This window comes from Schistocerca gregaria, chromosome 1 (assembly GCF_023897955.1).
Source record: "Schistocerca gregaria isolate iqSchGreg1 chromosome 1, iqSchGreg1.2, whole genome shotgun sequence".
Taxonomy (NCBI): Eukaryota; Metazoa; Arthropoda; class Insecta; order Orthoptera; family Acrididae; genus Schistocerca; species Schistocerca gregaria.
This window is the reverse complement of record NC_064920.1, coordinates 439,509,640-439,528,310: the sequence shown is the minus strand read 5'-3', so window position 1 is coordinate 439,528,310 and position 18,671 is coordinate 439,509,640. Positions and strand designations below refer to the sequence as shown.

The 18,671-nt window shown below is 44.6% G+C and overlaps 1 protein-coding gene across 2 annotated transcripts in view; it reads right to left on the bottom strand.

The window, feature by feature from the left end:
• LOC126351455 (leucine-rich repeat and immunoglobulin-like domain containing-NOGO receptor-interacting protein 4) overlaps positions 1–18,671 on the bottom strand; it is a 2,189,427-nt gene that overhangs the window by 1,588,987 nt on the left and 581,769 nt on the right. The window lies entirely within an intron of this gene.

Sequence of the window (18,671 nt, the reverse complement as noted above, 5' to 3'; positions counted from 1 at the left end):
CGGCTGCGCCCCTGAGCAATGGCCTACGGCGCGGGCCTGCCTAATGCCGCCCCGCACACCCCACCAGCCAGGCTCTCGTAGCGCTCGGATGCATCAGAGGCCTTCGTCCGAGGTTGCTCTGACTGGCTCCCACACGATACCGATTTCTAATCGTCTTATTATCACACTTTTGGACTCTAAAAAGCATAAGACTACATGGAGGGAGCGCCATGTTTACCTCCTCAGCCTAAAGAAGCGTTTAAACCTGTTCGCCTTGGTCCTAAACGCACACGCAACAGGAAGCATGGGCGTAGGTGTGCACCCCTCTTCCTCAAGCCGGCCGTGATGGCCGAGCGATTCTAGGCGCTACAGTCTGGAGCCGCATGATTGTTACGGTCGCAGGTTCGAATCCTGCCTCGGGCATGGATATGTGTGATGTCCTTACATTAGTTAGGTTTAAGTAGTTCTAAGTTCTAGGGGACTGATGGCCTCAGAAGTTAAGTCCCATAGTGCTCAGAGCCATTTGAACCATTTTGAACTCTTGCTCAACATGTGCGCATGCTGATTCCATTCACAGCTAGATAGAGCCACGTACGACATTCCACTGATAATACAATGAGGTAACAAAAGTTATGCACATATAGAGATGGCGACAGCGTCGCGGAGCTGTCCAATCCTACCCCAACGCAACTTCAACCAACTCTTTCTCCCAGACAATGGGATCCATTCCAATATGTATCCCTCCTACCAACTTTAATTCTTCTCCACCTAACCCACTCCATAACAGGGCTCCTCTGTCCTTTCCCTCTACGTCCATCCTGTTCCTTTGCTCTTGCAACCACCGTCTTACCACACGACACACTACTCTTCACCCTCTGCCATTCCCACCGATTGTATTTTGCCCACTACACCAACTCCTACTTCTCATCTCCACAGTTTACCTGTCTATCAGATGCCTATGTTTTTTCATACAATGAAGGCGTTCACGAACGGATGTTTCAGCTGCAGAGAATTCTTCCGGGTTGTATGGTCGTGGTCTATAGAACTCATTTATCCCTGACGTTTCGTCCAAAACTACGATGGACAGCGGCTGTTTTCCCAGCCGATTTCACTGCTCTTTTAAGACTGAGGACGAGTTTTATGAGCAGGTGTAGCGATGAGTAGCCCATTGAGTCCCACGACTGCCAATTTTTACTTGAAAAAATTCGAACAATTAGCTCTGAAAAAATCGAATAAGAAACCATGTTGATGGTATCGATACTTGGATGGTACGTTTGTGGTTCTGTCACATGGCAGATAAGCTTTAGAGGAATTCTTTTGTTATTTAAATAGTATAAATTCTAAAATCTAGTTTACCATGGAAATGGAGAAAGACAATGACATATCTTTCTTGGATGTCTTCGTTATGAGACAGACTAAAGACGAAGTCTTTCGGAAGGTTACACACACCTACAGATACTTGCATAAGGATTCCAATCATCAACCACAACAGTAAAGAAGTGTAACTAAAAGTCTAGTGGACAGAGCTAAAATGATTTGTGCGCCGGAATACTTGGACGCCGAGTTAATACATCTAAAGCAGGCTTTGGAGATGAATGGTTATACAAGTAAGGAAATAAATAAAGTTTTGCGACCGAATAACAGGAGACCTGAGGACAACGATAGGACACACCGATGGAACAACACGGTTTCATCAAAAAAGTAACGGATAAATTTGGCAAGATTTTAAGGAAACATAACCGTCGACCGTTTTTCAGACCAACTCTGAAAATAGGCCAAGCACATCGTTCCGTTAAGGATAAACATTCCTCTTTGTCTGCTAGTGGTGTATACAAGATTCCGTGTACATGTGGTATGGTCTACATTGGAACTACATACAGAAGTGTGAATACACGGTTGAAGGAACATAAAAGTCTTAGCCGTCTAGGGAAAACAGACAAGTCAGCCGTCGCGGAACATGCTCTTCAGTCGGGTGATCACGTAGTAAAATTTTCTGAAACTGTAGTTTTATGTACTATGACGAACTATTATCCACTGGTATATAGAGAAGCTATCGAAATTTATAAACATGGGGATATTTTTAACAGAAAAGAAGTAGCTATGAAACTCAGTGATATATGGAACGTGGAGCTACAGAATTGATGAGAAGTTTTTATCTTTGGCTTACTATGATCGATAGTTATATTTTATCTTTGACAAGGCTTATCTCTGCTATCACTTGATATCCAGACCACGACCACTTTCCACGGGACCGTTCTTCGAGGTCCGACTCGTCAGTCGGTAAGACTCAGCACAACCAGGAGCACCTCTGAAGACGTCCAACGTAGCTTTGGACGAAACGTCAGGGATAGCAGAGTTCCATGGTCCACGGCCATACAACCTGGAAGAATTATCGGCACCCTATGTTACCCACACTCCTCAATCCTATGGCACATATTCTCTCATCTGGCAATCCTCCTCACCGTAGCACACGTCCTTCAGATTTTAACTGACAGTGCAGTGTTTCTATCAGAAGATTTTCATCTTCCTGAGATGTATTTTTAAAATGTATACATTTCCGTTTTTTAAGTGTCTGTCTTTGATTTTTTTTAATTTAAAATAAAATACAGCAACAAGATATGTTTGTATTTCTCATTGTAAAATTTTTAACTCGCTTGACTGAAGAACGGAGAATTGTACCGCTGACAGTCCGCCCCCCGCCCATATACGGCGAGGGAGATGAAAGAAAAAAAAAGTGCAGCTGTGATGTTTATTCTGGTGATTTATGTGAAATGTTTTCCATATCATTATGATCGCATGACGGGAACCAGCAGACTTTGTACGTGGAATGGGCGTTCGAGCTCTAAGCATGGGAACCTCAATTTCGGAAATGTCTAGGAAATTCCATATGCCGAACTCCAATGTGTCAAGCTTGTACCGAGGACACCACATTTCACGTGTATCCTCTGACTATGGAGAACTCAGTGACACACGGCCTTCACATAACGACCGACATAAGAGGTGCTAGCGTAGTTTTCAATGCTACCAAATAACCGATACTGCATGAATAACCTCAAAACTCATTGCGGAACGTACGACAAGGCACCGTGCATGCTGGTGGTGGCACAATATTGGTGTCGGCTGTGTTTATATGGGATAGACCGGACCCTCTGACCCATTTGAACCGACAATTGACTGGAAATGATAGTATTCGGCTACTCGATCTGCTGCCAGTCATGGGCTTCATATTCCAAACAACGGCGTGCCAAGTCACCAGGCCACTATTGTTCGAAGAACCTTCTGCACAGTTTGACCGCACGTTTTGTCCACCAAAATCACCAGACATGAACCCTATCGAAACTTTCAGAGACATAATTAAGAGATCAGTTTGTACACCGAATTCTGCACCTGCAACACTTATACAATATTAAATGCCTATAAATGCAGCATGACTCAGGGTTTTTGCAAGGACTTCCAACGACTTGTTGAGTCCACGCCATGTGAAGTTAATGCACTACGCCGTGCAAAAAACAGGTCCGACACGAAACTGGGAGATACCCCACGACTTTCGTCAGCTCATTGTTGTCCGATTTGCCAGGAGTAGCTGTCAATGGGTCCGTTACATCCATACTACGACATAAATAAATGTGGTTATGTAAAGTTGTTCGAAAAATCTCGAAAAATTCTTGACCGAGTACTTCAAATTTTTACATGATGCTGTAATAAGCGTCCGGACGGACATAAGCTACATATTTTTAACGTCTGACCTATCTAAATATACACTCCTGGAAATTGAAATAAGAACACCGTGAATTCACTGTCCCAGGAAGGGGAAACTTTATAGACACGTTCCTGGGGTCAGATACATCACATGATCACACTGACAGAACCACAGGCACATAGATACAGGCAACAGAGCATGCACAATGTCGGCACTAGTACAGTGTATATCCACCTTTCGCAGCAATGCAGGCTGCTATTATCCCAAGGAGACGATCGTAGAGATGCTGGATGTAGTCCTGTGGAACGGCTTGCCATGCCATTTCCACCTGGCGCCTCAGTTGGACCAGCGTTCGTGCTGGACGTGCAGACCGCGTGAGACGACGCTTCATCCAGTCCCAAACATGCTCAATGGGGGACAGATCCGGAGATCTTGCTGGCCAGGGTAGTTGACTTACACCTTCTAGAGCACGTTGGGTGGCACGGGATACATGCGGACGTGCATTGTCCTGTTGGAACAGCAAGTTCCCTTGCCGGTCTAGGAATGTTAGAATGATGGGTTCGATGACGGTTTGGATGTACCGTGCACTATTCAGTGTCCCCTCGACGGTCACCAGATTTGTACGGCCAGTGTAGGAGATCGCTCCCCACACCATGATGCCGGGTGTTGGCCCTGTGTGCCTCGGTCGTATGCCGTCCTGATTGTGGCGCTCACCTGCACGGCGCCAAACACGCATACGACCATCATTGGCACCAAGGCAGAAGCGACTCTCATCGCTGAAGGCGACACGTCTCCATTCGTCCCTCCATTCACGCCAGTCGCGACACCACTGGAGGCGGGCTGCACGATGTTGGGGCGTGAGCGGAAGACGGCCTAACGGTGTGCGGGACCGTAGCCCAGCTTCATGGAGACGGTTGCGAATGGTCCTCGCCGATACCCCAGGAGCAACAGTGTCCCTAATTTGCTGGGAAGTGGCGGTGCGGTCCCCTACGGCACTGCGTAGGATCCTATGGTCTTGGCGTGCATCAGTGCGTCGCTGCTGTCCGGTCCCAGGTCGACGGGCACGTGCACCTTCCTCCGACCACTGGCGACAACATCGATGTACTGTGGAGACCTCACGCCCCACGTGTTGAGCAATTCGGCGGTACGTCCACCTGGCCTCCCGCATGCCCACTATACGCCCTCGCTCAAAGTCCGTCAACTGCACATACGGTTCACGTCCACGCTGTCGCGGCATGCTACCAGTGTTAAAGACTGCGGTGGAGCTCCGTATGCCACGGCAAACTGGCTGACACTGACGGCGGCGGTGCACAAATGCTGCGCAGCTAGCGCCATTCGACGGCCAACACCGCGGTTCCTGGTGTGTCCGCTGTGCCGTGCGTGTGATCATTGCTTGTACAGCCCTCTCGCAGTGTCCGGAGCAAGTATGGTGGGTCTGACACACCGGTGTCAATGTGTTCTTTTTTCTATTTCCAGGAGTGTATATATGAAATCTATACTACCATTGTAAGTAGGCTGTTTAGGTTTTTATGTTGGTAACGCCGCTTAGCGCTCTGTATGAAAATCACTGACTGCGCTGTGTGCAGTCTTTGGCTGCTTTGCATTGTTGGAAATTTTGGTATTGCAGTGTTGGGCAGCTGGATGCAAACAGCGCGAGGCGTTGTGCAGTTAGAGGTGTGCCGCCAGCAGTGGTGGATGTGGGGAGTGAGATGGCGGAGTTTTTGAGAGCGGATGATCTGGACTCGTGTCCATCAAAGAGAGTAAATTTGTAAGACTGGATGTCATGTACTGATATATATATATATATATGATGACTTCGGAGCAGTATCAACGTAAATATATTGTTTGATCTCTATCAAAATCTTTCAATTGCTAACTATGCCTATCAGTAGTTAGTGCCTTCAAGTAGTGCTCACTGTATTGCAGTAGTTCGAGAAACGAAGATTTTTGTTCGGTATGTGAGTCATGAAAGGTATAGGTTATTGTTAGTCAGGGCCATTCTTTTGTAGGGATTATTGAAAGTCAGATTGCGTTGCGCTAAAAATATTGTGTGTCAGTTTATTGATGATTAGAATAAATAAAGAGAGAAATGTCTGAGCACGTACAGTTTTGCACAGACGTTTGAAAATCAAATAACCTAAGGAGTTTACCAGCACAGTAATTCATAAATTTTTCTAAGTGGAGGTTACCATCCAGAGACAGGTCATTGTTTTCAGTTATTACGAAAAATGTCGAATAGTTCTTAATCGATTTACTTCACAGTTTTGCTCCAAACGCCAATGAAAGTTTAAACGGATGTAGACTACATATTTTTAATGTATATGGTATAGAAAATTGTATATAACGCTATCTAAAGTGAGAACGTTGTTAGCAAAAATCTCGAAATGATATTGACCAATTTACTTCAAATTATTATATGATACTCTAAGGAACATTTGGACAGACATAAGCTACATATTTTAATACATAAGATATAAATACATATCTAATACATTGAAGGGAGAAGCTGTCAAAAAACTACAAATTTCTCAACTGATTTAATTCAAATTTTTACACGATAGGCAAATAATTATTCAGATAGCTATGTATTTTATTTAAACAAAAATGCGCAGGTTTTATGTTAAAACTGACTATGAAGAAGAAATTGCCCTGCTATGCTGTGCTGAAGAAAGTGCGTTTTCTTTCCAGTAGACACTTTTAACTACGCTGGGAACTCATTTAAACAGTGTGTTAATTGTTTCTCCCCTAAAGATTCTTTCTCCTTACACATGATTACAAATAAAAATTGTTTAAACACGAAGTACTATTTTGCTATCGTCTCGCAAACTATTCTAAGAGAAAACGGGAAAGTTATGATTATGGCTTATCAGATTATCCCTTTCCAGCCTGATCCGTACGGTCGTGCTGGTTTGGTTTTAAATTTGCCGCCACTTAATTCCATCTCTTTTCTGCATCACTCCGGACTGCAACGATTGTGCAGATTCCCGGCTTACGATTAGAATACTACTATGGAATCTGAATCGACCGAACCCAGAGCGTTTGTCGATTAAAACTTTGTGTACTACTGCCACTGTTACCCTCACTCACTGAGCAGCAGGAGAGGTGTATCATATGCCACATATGAATGATCAGATCTGATTAACCCATTCATTTTAAGCCACTTGAGTTCCAAATCAATGAAAGGGGTAAGAGGATAAGGATAGAGAACAGAGGGGGGGGGGGGGGCGGACATAGAGATGTGGAAGCAGAAGATGGACAAAAAGAAGGGGCAGATGAAGATAGAGAAAGGGGGGAGGAGACGATGGTCAGGAATTGGGGGGGGGGGGGGGAGATGGAAAGAGAGACATGGGTGGACTTTTTAGGACGTATATCCGACTCCCATATGTATTTAGTACTAAATTGGGAAGCATTGTCGGGCTCGCTGATTTTGACATGAAGACGAAATCGTAGGAAGAAGCGCAACTATTGCAATAATTGATACCTTCTGTATAACGCATGGGTGAGGGTGGTGGGAGAAATAAAGTTGGCTAAAAGTATCCTGTTTAATAAATATTCTCGTTTATTCGAAGTTATACTTCATCTTTTTGGTCAATGATTGCGAAAGAAAATATAAAATACAGAGTGGCTATACCAGTGGGACAACATGAGCTCTGACGCTTCAAAATCTTGCTACCGGGAACAGTAACCCCGGTCTGAAGATCCGCTTCATGATATCTACTGCACCAAAATGTAACGTCATCCCAGACGTTTTCCAGGATCTGGTGGAATCCCTCAAAAACTACATTAAGCTAAGTTGATGATCGCTTGCCAACTGCCTTGCCGCAGTGGTAACACCAATTCCCGCCCGATCACCGAAGTACTGTAGGGCTGGGCTAGCACTTGGTTGGATGACCATCCGGTCTGCCGAGCGCTGCTGGCAAGCGGGATGCATTCAGCCCTTGTGAGGCAAACTGAGGAGCTACTTGATTGAGAAGTAGAGACACCGATCTCGGAAACTGAAATATGGCCGAGAAAGCGGTGTACTGATCACATGCCCCTCCATATCAGCATCCAGTGACGCCTGTGGTCTGAGGATGACACGGAGGCCGATCGGTACCGTTGGGCCTTTATGGCCTCTTCGGGAGCAGTTTAGATTTTTTAGTTTAGATGATCGCTTAACGTTTCTTTCCATGGGAATCGAGGCACCTATTTGATAATTAACGTCTGCACTCAGTACACCCAGAATATTCTAATACGTGTTTCTTTCTGAATATGCAACACTGTAGAGCTATAAAAAATGGAAGCACTCAATGGATAACGCATTTCTCTCCACCTATCCGCCACCAATCATTTCAGCGTTGTGTGTGTGTGTGTGTGTGTGTGTGTGTGTGTGTGTGTGTGTGTGTGTGTTCGTTGGGACGGACAGGTTTTATTTTGTCATTGTCAGAAGCGTTCAATTACATCTTTGAGTTTCATTTTCGTTTACCTATAGCCTCCAAATTCTACGGAGGAGTGGTTCTATCAAGTGCAAGACATCGAACTGAAGTCCTATTCTGCGCTCGATTTGGGGGTCTGGACGGTAGACATAATGCAGGAACCACAGAATAGAGGAAATAGCTATTTCAATTATAATCACGATTTAAGGTTGTTTTCTTTTGTGTCATCGACAAGGATGACGTACGAATCAAAGCTGCTCCTAAAGAAACCAGGACGGCTTCTGCAGGTCCAGGTCTCCGGCATCGCTCCTCCTCTTTAATATACATACATCGTAAGTGGAAGGCTTGTTAGTTTGTCCAGATTGCTGCTGTTGTTTCAGGTTGCACTCACTTGTCAGAAACAGCAAATCCGTTTCGCTCTTTATAACAACCACACCGATCTCCCACAATCAAGGAAATGCTGGGTAACGCTCTTGAAGTTCGGGTGTTTCTCGTTAGATTACTTGGTCAAAGTGGTAACGCGAAGGAAAATCTGAATGCGTGCGGTAAACTTAATATTTTAACAGATATAAACTCCTGGGTTTTTGCACACATACTGCGTCTGTATGTGTGTTGCCTAGTACTGTGCCAACAGTGAAAATATCACGCATATAAATGAATTAAAAATAGCCAGGCAACTGATTTCCTACACCTAAAGGAACACATTAGATGGCGTATCTAGTCGTGATGGTTTTCCACTCTAGCTTAATTAGGAGATCGATAATGTTGAACAGATATCCTACTAAAATGACAAGTGGATACCCGAAAATTATTCAGCTTCAAAAATGCAAAAATGTGTAAAGTCAATAAAGAAGTTAAATACTACTCTTAACCGGGCTTTGATATTCAAAAACCACGTGTGACTTTCCTCAGAATCGGGCCGCCATGTACGAGCCAGGCATACTAAATAGCCCCGAGAAAGAGAAGAACTCCACCTTGACTGGCACGGACATTATAAAGAGCTCAGAGAACAAGCAAGCGGAATTCAACATACTTACTGTGATATTGTTTCCCTACTTGCCGAGACATGGTGCGTGTATCATCGATTACAATGCCGGGCGGAGCTTTACTACGGCCTCGATCTGCTCGGTACCGTTGGTCGCTGTGCAGAGGACGTACGTTGCGTACCTACAAATTCTGTCCACACAATGGACGTAATATACCATCTCTGAACTTCAAGAGCTCAAACTGCTTCAGAACGTGACACAACATGTGTAAAAATGTCTATTTCCCCGTAAGTCAACAACAGGAACTCAACTCAGGTATTCATTTGTAAAGAAGCACTTCCGTGTGCCTGGGAACCCACAGACAAGAAAAGAATCATCACTCTGTTTACAGAGAAACTACTTAACCCGCTCCTAGCGGTGAAATCAACGTTTAGCAAATTCTAACAGTGAGATTCTTCACCGCTGCAGCTGCCAGCGAGTCCCTAACTTGCTCCCGAGGCGATGTGTTCTCTTTCGACAGCCGCCGTACGCTGGTTTCCAGTAAGACTCACAGCGTCTGCACGTGCGCTCCATGCAATGAATCCCTGTACCCGTTAGAAAAGCAGTGCCTCCCACTACATGGGGCATGAAGCTGCCAGCCAATCGCCTGCAATTCATACCTCTACAACTCGTCCTACAGCTAAGGACACCACCAATCAAATCCATTTCTCTGTCTCTTTATTGCGGGATACGTTGCTCGCCGCTTCCCGTGAGAAGATACGCGAATGGTCAACTCGCGTCCACCGTTCGTGCTCCCGAGCATTTCTTCACACAAAAACGATGCCACATCTCTTGTAATATGCATAACTCTTCACCCTCAAAATCCAGCAGCTGGCTGTTTTTGCGTATTATTTTAACGGCAGAAGTGCGTCTTGCATCTGCTCATGGGCATCGCCAATGGGGAGAGCGCCAGAAGAGTTGTAAACTCACTGACAGCAGCCTGTTTTCTTCGTAGCAGCAAGAACATCCCTCCCGATCGAACATGACAAGATTTCTTTCCTAATCTCCCATCTGGCAATCGCCGCTTTCACAGGAACGTATAACCTCACTGCTACCTGCTGTTAGCGTCCAGTTCAGAAACTCTACCCGGCTTGCTGGAAGATGTTGCCCTGGGCATACGGCTACGGATGTGTTTGCAGCATGATGGGACGCCCGCACGTAACAGTCGTGCTGTGCGTAGATATTCAAATGAGCTCTTCGACGGCCGGGTAATTGGCAGAGGTGCTCGTAGGACATTGCCCCCGCGATCACCAGACCTCACGCCACCGGACTTTTTCCTACGTTCTAGTTCACCCACCCGGATGAGAACGACCTAGAAACGATGAGGAATTAATGAATCGCATCCAACATGCTGCTTATCACATCAGGGCAGAGCCAGGAATCTTTGAAAGAGTTCGGCAAAACACCATTTGACGTTACCAAGGTTGTGTCGCGCCAGAGGGTCGCCAGTTAGAGCACCTGCTTTAAGTAAACTATGTCGTAGCTACAAAAAAGGCCCTTTTCAGGACGCACACAATTTGTAAAAGACTTTCTGTACGCGAACTAACAGCTGTTGACGGGTTTGTTCCTGGTACGTCTTATCATGAAACTACAATGGCTGTGTTGGGACCCAAGCGAATTCCCCCCCCCCCCCCCCCCCCCCCCCCCAGAGTGAGAGGCTGGTGCGCTACCACCGAGCGTGCTGGCCGCCTTTGATTCATCGCGATCTCCGGCGGGCAAAGGATTCACGGTCGTGCCTTGTCCAGAGCATCCGGCAATGGGCAATCCCGCGACCATCCGAGCTCGTTGTGCCAAGTTTCGGCAGTTTAAAAATTGTACGTTGTCGACCTACACAACATTAATAATTTTGGTTCCTACTGGCATCAGGTATCCAGGGTTAAAATTTCGTATCACAATTTTTCTCCACCCTGCATACAGACAGGTATCGAAAATGGTAGGGCTGGTGGAGTGGTTCCTTACAAGCATATTTCACATAGCAACCCATGTCCGCATCCCTTAGCGTACGGCTCTAGGCGTCGTTGAACAGCGCCGCGCGCAGTCAGGAAGGTAGGCGGACATCATGCCATCCGAGCTGCAGGCCTGCAGGGCAACGTTCTCAATGCATTTGTGGCAACAAGGTAAATGAAAACTCAGCCTTTATTTGAAAACAGCTACAAAAAGTGCTCGAAATTACACGCTCCTGTTTCAGTACACACCGTGCAACGACGCTGGAGCGACTGTCACACTCTCTTGAACACTCCTGGCAAAGTGGAAATTACATCGGAGGCTTCCGTAAAGAGCGCTATCAGCTTGTCATCAGCTTCAATGGGTGTTTCATAGCCGACGATTTTCAGACGGCCCCAGAAGAAAAAGTCAATTGGCGTTAAGTCGGGGGGACGTGCAGGCCATGCCAACGGCCCGTCGATCCCCATCCAGGTATCAGCGATGATTTCACCCAAATGCATTCGCACTGTATATGCGAAGCGCGCAGGTGCGCCGTCACGTTGGTACCTTATTCGTTGTCACACGTCGACTGCTGGCAGAATTTCTCGTAAAAGGAGTTTAAATGGCTCCGAGCACTATGGGACTTAACTTATGAGGTCATCAGACCCCTAGACTTAGAACTACTTAAACCTAACTAACCTAAGGATATCACACATATCCATGCCCGAGGCAGGATTCGAACCTGCGACCGTAACGGTCGCGCGGTTCCAGACTGTAGCACCTAGAGCCGCTCGGCCACCCCGGAAGGATTAAGTACCTGATTGCGTACAGTCACAGGGGGAACACGTGTGAACCGACAGACTATCGCTGACCAAGCTAGTCCTGATGTTGACAGGGAAGTGATCTTGGTGACCACGAACGTAGGTGGCGTGCAGATTTGCCTCTCCCCCCTTGCTGATTGTAGCTGTGGAACGTACCCTTCCGCATAAAGAATACCTCATCAGTAAAACGCACACGATTTGTAAAGTCCTTAGAGTTGGACATCGTTGCAAAAACCACTGGCAGACTTCAGTTCAATTTGGAAAATCGCCTGGGTTAAGATTGTGAACCTTCTGAATGCGATGGGGATGCAAATCACCTCCATGCCACACACAGCAAGTTGTGGAGTGGATGACACCCATTTCCCGTGCGACACGCTTTGAGCTTGTTCAGGGTGTGTTTTCCAACAGTGCTAATCTCTCCTCTTCAAGCCCTGGCGCACGCACTGTGCGTTGATGAAGGCATCCTTCAGGCCTTCGCACTTGTAACACAAAGTGAATACACAGGGTTTCGAAGTAGGCCTTAAATGCATATGTACGATTACGATAAAGCGCCAATGTAAAACGTATCTCAAATGAATCTGTCACTGTTAGGGACCTGCGGATAGCAGGAAATGTGTGCGGATCTGGCACTCGACAAGTAGAGAACTGCCGAACGTAGAAATGTCGGGCAGCGTGAGCATTTCCATCCCTCGCCCGCTAAGCACAGTGCACGTCTGCCCTTTCTTCCCAAGACTGCAGCTCCCTTTCCTGTTCGCTCCACGTAGTAACAAACACGAAAGTGTCGTCGTTTGATGACAAACTAACACAGGAATTACCAGATTGCCCTGTATGCAGCACCCCTCTATGCAACACGCATCAAAAAGGCATTTGCATAACCAAAAGCAACGCGTTCACGTCCCAGCAAGAGGAGGAAACTCCGAAGTGTTTCCTTCCTGGAATCTTCGCAAGTATCTTGACTACAGCGTTAGCAAATAGAAGTATAACACTTCAACTAGATGTCTCTTTTAAATTAACGATACAAATACATTGAAATCTTTGCTCTACAGATCTACTACCATAACGGATTTGGTGGCATGTTGTGTGCCCACCCTCTTGGCGGCGCTCGACACTGTTCGACGGCGCCTAACACCATATGCTATAGATTGCGGACGTGGGTTGCTATGTGAAATGTGCTTGTTAGGACCCATTCTATCACCCCTCTCATTTTCTACATTCATTTAAGATACACCATGTATATATATTATATTTATACATAATAAAAAATGGGTACGTAAAAAGCACGCCCCTATTCGAATGCAGCGTTGTGTCAAAATTTCGAAGCAGTTGGTGGAGAACTTTCGATGATTTATGATTTTGAACAAGAAACTGTTATATTTTTATATTTTCCCCTATAATTATTACTTGTATTTATGTATTATACGTCGCGATCATGTAAGAATGATGAAAAAAGCGAGTATTTGAATGCTACGTTGTCTCAAAATTTCAGAGTAATCGGTGGAGAACTTTCGGAGGTATACGATGTCAAAAAAAGTGAACGTTACCTTTTTATTTATATACATATTACCACAACTGTCATTAATCTTTTCTGAAACTGTATCTGAAAATATGGTGCAGGCGACTTTACACCTTTCCGGTAAAGGACGTTAATTCTGCTATGTTTTATTGCATCTGTGCTATTGTTTGCGTTATTTTCATGTAACACACCATCGATGTCGCCAACGGCTAGTCAGCGAAAATAAACAAACGAAAAGCTAACATATAAAGATTTAGCCACTGTTAATGATTTACATAGTGGTGCTTTTGGTCTACAATCTCATCATAAGATTTACTTTATTCTTACACATCAAAGAAAAAGGAGTGAGCATCGAAACTTTGCAAGATGAGACAGTGAAATGGCTGTATTTTATGCATGTGTGTTTCCTCCTAACCCCTTAAATTTTTAGCACTTTTTCAGGTGTAGCAGTGGAATACTCGAAGTAAAGTCCATTTCTTTCTGTCTGAAGATAAACACCGTGTGTTTACCGGCACTCGTGTTCATTCAACAAAAAGCCAGACAATGGATTCATAAAGTGGCATCGGAGGAATCATATGTATTCGGTGGCTCAGCCGCAAGACGAATAACCTGTATCCGCGAGCTCTGGTCTCGTGAATAATTCATTGATCACGTACATGTGTCACTGCTCCCTTAGCGGCCTCGTGGTTGGAATTCTCGAGGCTCGCGTGACTGGGAATAAGGCATGAAATGTGCAAGTGAAGCCACCCAGGGTAGTTCAAGCGCCTCGCCTTCGCGGCATGTAGTGGGACCACACAGAGACAGCGGTATGCAGCTGGGAACAAAATTAGTTTACAGAAAGCTTAGTGGCTAACTTCCGCTCGCGGCTTTTTATTTTATTGGCGTGTGGGATAGACAAAACATATCAACCATCACATTACAAGTTCATTTACGTCTGCACTCTGCGGAAGGCGCTTCTGGTGTCACAATATTCCTCTCCCCCCTCCTGCCCCCCGTACCCCCCTCCCGTTTCCTAGTCCAATAAATACTCTTACGTGGGGAGAAGAGCTATCGATAACCGTCTATATGAATTCCGATTTCTCCGATTTTCTCTCGTATTTACTTATAGAAACGTATAAACATCTGAGGCCATCAGTCCCCTAGAACTTAGAACTGCTTAAACGTAACTAACCTAAGGACATCACACACATCCATGCCCGAGGCAGGATTCGAACCTGCGGTCGCAGCAGCAGCAGCAGCGCGGTTCCGGACTGAAGCGCCTTAACCGCTCGGCCACAACGGTCGGCTATAGAAACGTATGTGGGAAGTAGTAATAATTGGCCCTACTCGTCTTGGAACGTACGCTCTCGACATTTCAACGTAAACCACTGCGTAGTGTCAACACCTCTTTTTTAGCATCTACCACAGTAATTTCTTGAACATCTGCGTAATGGTAACGATCCAAGTACACAATCCCGTGTCGAAATGCGTCGCTCCTAGTTGAATCCTCCCCTCTTCTATTAATCCAATGCGGTATGAATCCCCCAGAAACGAACGGCCCTGAAAATTCGGTAAGCCAGTTCCTTCATGGATGAATTTTATTTTCTTAAGTGACTCCCGATAAATCTCAGAGTAACACCGTCGTATCTTGTCGTTTGTTTTCTGTGGTGCATTGGAATGGAGCAAATAAATAAGGGGACAGCCTTTTTAGCGTCAGGTGCTGCGGTTGCCATGAAAACTGGCATGAGGGTGAATGGGGAGAGGACAGCGGGCAAACAGCTCTTGCTGGGATTTTGAGAGGCGCTGTAGTCCTGTTTGTAAGGCGAAGGGCAGGAGGTGGGGGGCGGTGGAATGTGACACGGAGAATTCCGGTGAGGGGCTGGCGTCAGGCTAAAAGTACTGACCGCCCATGGGGCACGAGGAACGATCTATCCAGCCCTGCACGTCAAAATACTCCTGGAGTATACCAGGAAACGGAGTCAACGAATCACTGTCCTGCATTTGAACTATATATGTTCTGTTTACTATGAAAAGTAATTCCTATATTCAGGACATATAACCAATGAGGGTCTGGACGCCACAGAATTATTTGGAAAGCTTAATTCCTTTTTCAGGGTCGCAGATAGTACATAATGATGTTACAAAGTGAAATAACACTAGAGAGACGTTGGTCCTGGGCTAGCTGGCACAAAATTCATTGTGTGGGCCAGTATGTAGACTATATCTTGGCCCAGGAAATTTCCAACATCTTCTTACAGCTCCACATCTCTCACTTCCTCTTAGCTACCTCCATCACACGCTGTTTTGCTAATAAGATAGCAGAACACCTTCACTTCGTTTGCTTTATGGTCCCCAGTCTGATTTACGTTAGTCCTCATTAATTTCGTGTCCTTCGGTACATTCTCAATACACAGTGTGTGTGTTCATTAGACTGTTCATTCCATTCCTCTTCACTTTTACTGCGGACGGCAACGTCTTTAGAGAATCTTATCAAATCGATGCTTTATCACGCTGAATTTTAATCTCAGTGTTGAACATTTATTTTATTTCCATCAGTACTTCTTACATGTACAGACTGAATATTTGGGTGAAAGACTGCAACTCTGTCTTACAGCTTTTTCATTGTTCCTTCTTGCTTATTATAAATGTTGCATTTTATCCGTCTTTCACTATATCATCCACCAATTTTTCTGGGAATTTTAACATCTTACATCAGTTTATATTGTGGAGCGCTTTTTCTAGGACGAGAAAACGTATAAACATATCTTGATTCTTCTTGGGTTTTGCTTCCGTTATCAAGCGCCTATCTGATGCCTTTACCTTCGATAAAATTCAACATCGCCACCTATGAGTTTATCACCTTTCGTTTCTTTATTCTAATTAAAATGCTGTAATTAGAAATATATGAGGATATTGAACGGTTAATTCAATATGTTAAGTGAGATGAAAATATAATAGTCATGTGGGATTGGAACACGGTTGTAGTAAAAGCAACAGAAGAAAGGTTTACGGGATATTATGGACTTGGTAGTAGGAATGAGAGTGGAGAAAGACTAATTGAGTTTTGCAGTAAATTTCAGATGGTAACAACGAATTCTCTGTTCAAGAATAACAAGAGCAGAAGGTATATTTGGAAAAGACCAGCAGTCACGAAAGATTCCAGATGGATTGTATATAGTCAGTTAGAGATTTCGAAAGCAGATGCTGGAATGTAAGGCGTACACACGGGTATATACAGGCTCAGATCACATTTTAGTGACGGTGTAGAGCACACTGATGCTTAGGACAATCGTCGGAAAGAAGCAGTGAGGCAGGAAGTGAGGTACTGAAGCGCTGTGGAAAGACGAGATGCGTTTGAAATTCACTGACTAGAATATCAGAGTAGGCAGTTCGGATGAAGAAGAGTGAGCATCTCAGGTGCTGGACAGGTAGCCACGAAGGAACCTTGGTTAAAAGATAAAATACTTAAACTAATCGACAGAAGGGAGAAGTGTAAAAATGTTCACAGAAAAATAGGAATACAGCAATATAAACCCTTAGGAAAGAAGAAATTGCAAATGAAGGGTAGCCAAGGCGAAATGCCTACATGAAAGATGTGAAGAAATTGAAAAAGAAATTTTCGTCGGGAGAACTGATTCAACATTTAGAACAATCAAAACAACCCTCTGCGAAATGAAAATCACTGACAATTCCACTGTTAAAAGCAGGTAGTGGAAAAAAGTACATTGAAGGTGTCTCTGAGGGGGAGGAGTTGCCTGATGACGTGCTAGATGAAGAAATTGGAGTTGATGGGGTAGTGATACGGAATTAAGTATTAGAATCAGAACGTAAAAGAACTTGGGAAGACTTAAGATCTAATGAGGTAGAGGGTATAGATAACATTCCATCGGAATTCTAAAATAATTGGGAGAAGTGAGAACTAAATAACTATTCACATTGGTGCGTAGAACATATGAGGCTGGCGATGCACCATTTGACTTTCGGAAATATATCATCCATGCAGTTACGAAGACAGAAGGGGAGATAAGTGCGAAAGCTATCGCACAATTAGCTCAGCTCATGCATCCAAGCTGCTGACAAGAATAGTACATAGAAGAATTGAAAAGAAAGTTGAGGAACATTACATGACAATCAGTTTGGCTTTAGGAAAGAAGGCAGTTCTCGCGTTGCACCAGATAATGGAACCTATGTTGAAGAAACATCAAGATAGGTTCTCAGTGTTCGACTATGAAATTGGCGCAAACTGTTCGAAATTTTGAAAAAAAAATAAGGATAAGCTATAGGAAAAGACGGTTAATATACAATATGTAAATTAAGCAAGAGGGCGCAATAAGACTGGAAGACAAAGAACGAAGTGCTCGGATAAAAAAGGGGTAAGACAGAGATGCAGTCTTTCGCCTCTGCTTTTCAACCTATACAACTAAGACGCAATGACGGAAATAAAAGAATGTTTCAAAAAATGTTCAAATGTGTGTGAAATCTTATCGGACTTAACTGCTAAGGACATCAGTCCCTAAGCTTACACACTACTTAACCTAAATTATCCTTAGGACAGACACACACAGCCATGCCCGAGGGAGGACTCGAACCTCCTCTGGGACCAGCCGCACAGTTCATAACTCCAGCGAAAAGAAAGTTTCAATAGCGGGATTAAAATTCAGTCTCAAAGGATATCATTGATGATATTTGTTGGTGAAATTGCTATCCTCAGTGGATGTGAAGAAGATTTACAGTATCTGATGTAGAGAAAGAACAGTGTAACGAGTACAAAATAATGACGGAGAGTAAACCGGAGAAAGACGAAGGTAATGAGATGTAGCAGAATTGAAAATGGTAGGGAACTAGAATTGGGGATCACGAAGCAGATGAAGTTAAGAAATTCTGCTATGTTGGGAGTTGCCCGTGACGGACGAAACAAGGAGAACTTAAAAAGCGGGTTTGCAGAGGTAAAGAGGGCATTCCTGGCCCAGAGAAATGTGCTGGTAGCAAATATTTCTATTAATCTGCGGAAGAAAATTCTGAGAATGTATGTTTGGAGCACAGCATTGTATGGTAGTGAACCATAGACAGTAAAGAAACTTTGAACGGTCGAGAATCGAAGCGTTTGAGGTGTGACACGGAAGAATATTGTAACTCAGGCAGACTGATAAGATAAGGGATGAGAAGTCCTGAGCAGAATAGGCGAAGAAAGGAACATACGCAAAAACACTGGCAAGAAGGAGGACTGGATGATAGGACATCTGTTAAGACAACAGTGAGTAACCCGCATGGTAGCAGAAGAAACTCTAGAGGGTAAAAACTGTAGGGGAAATCAGA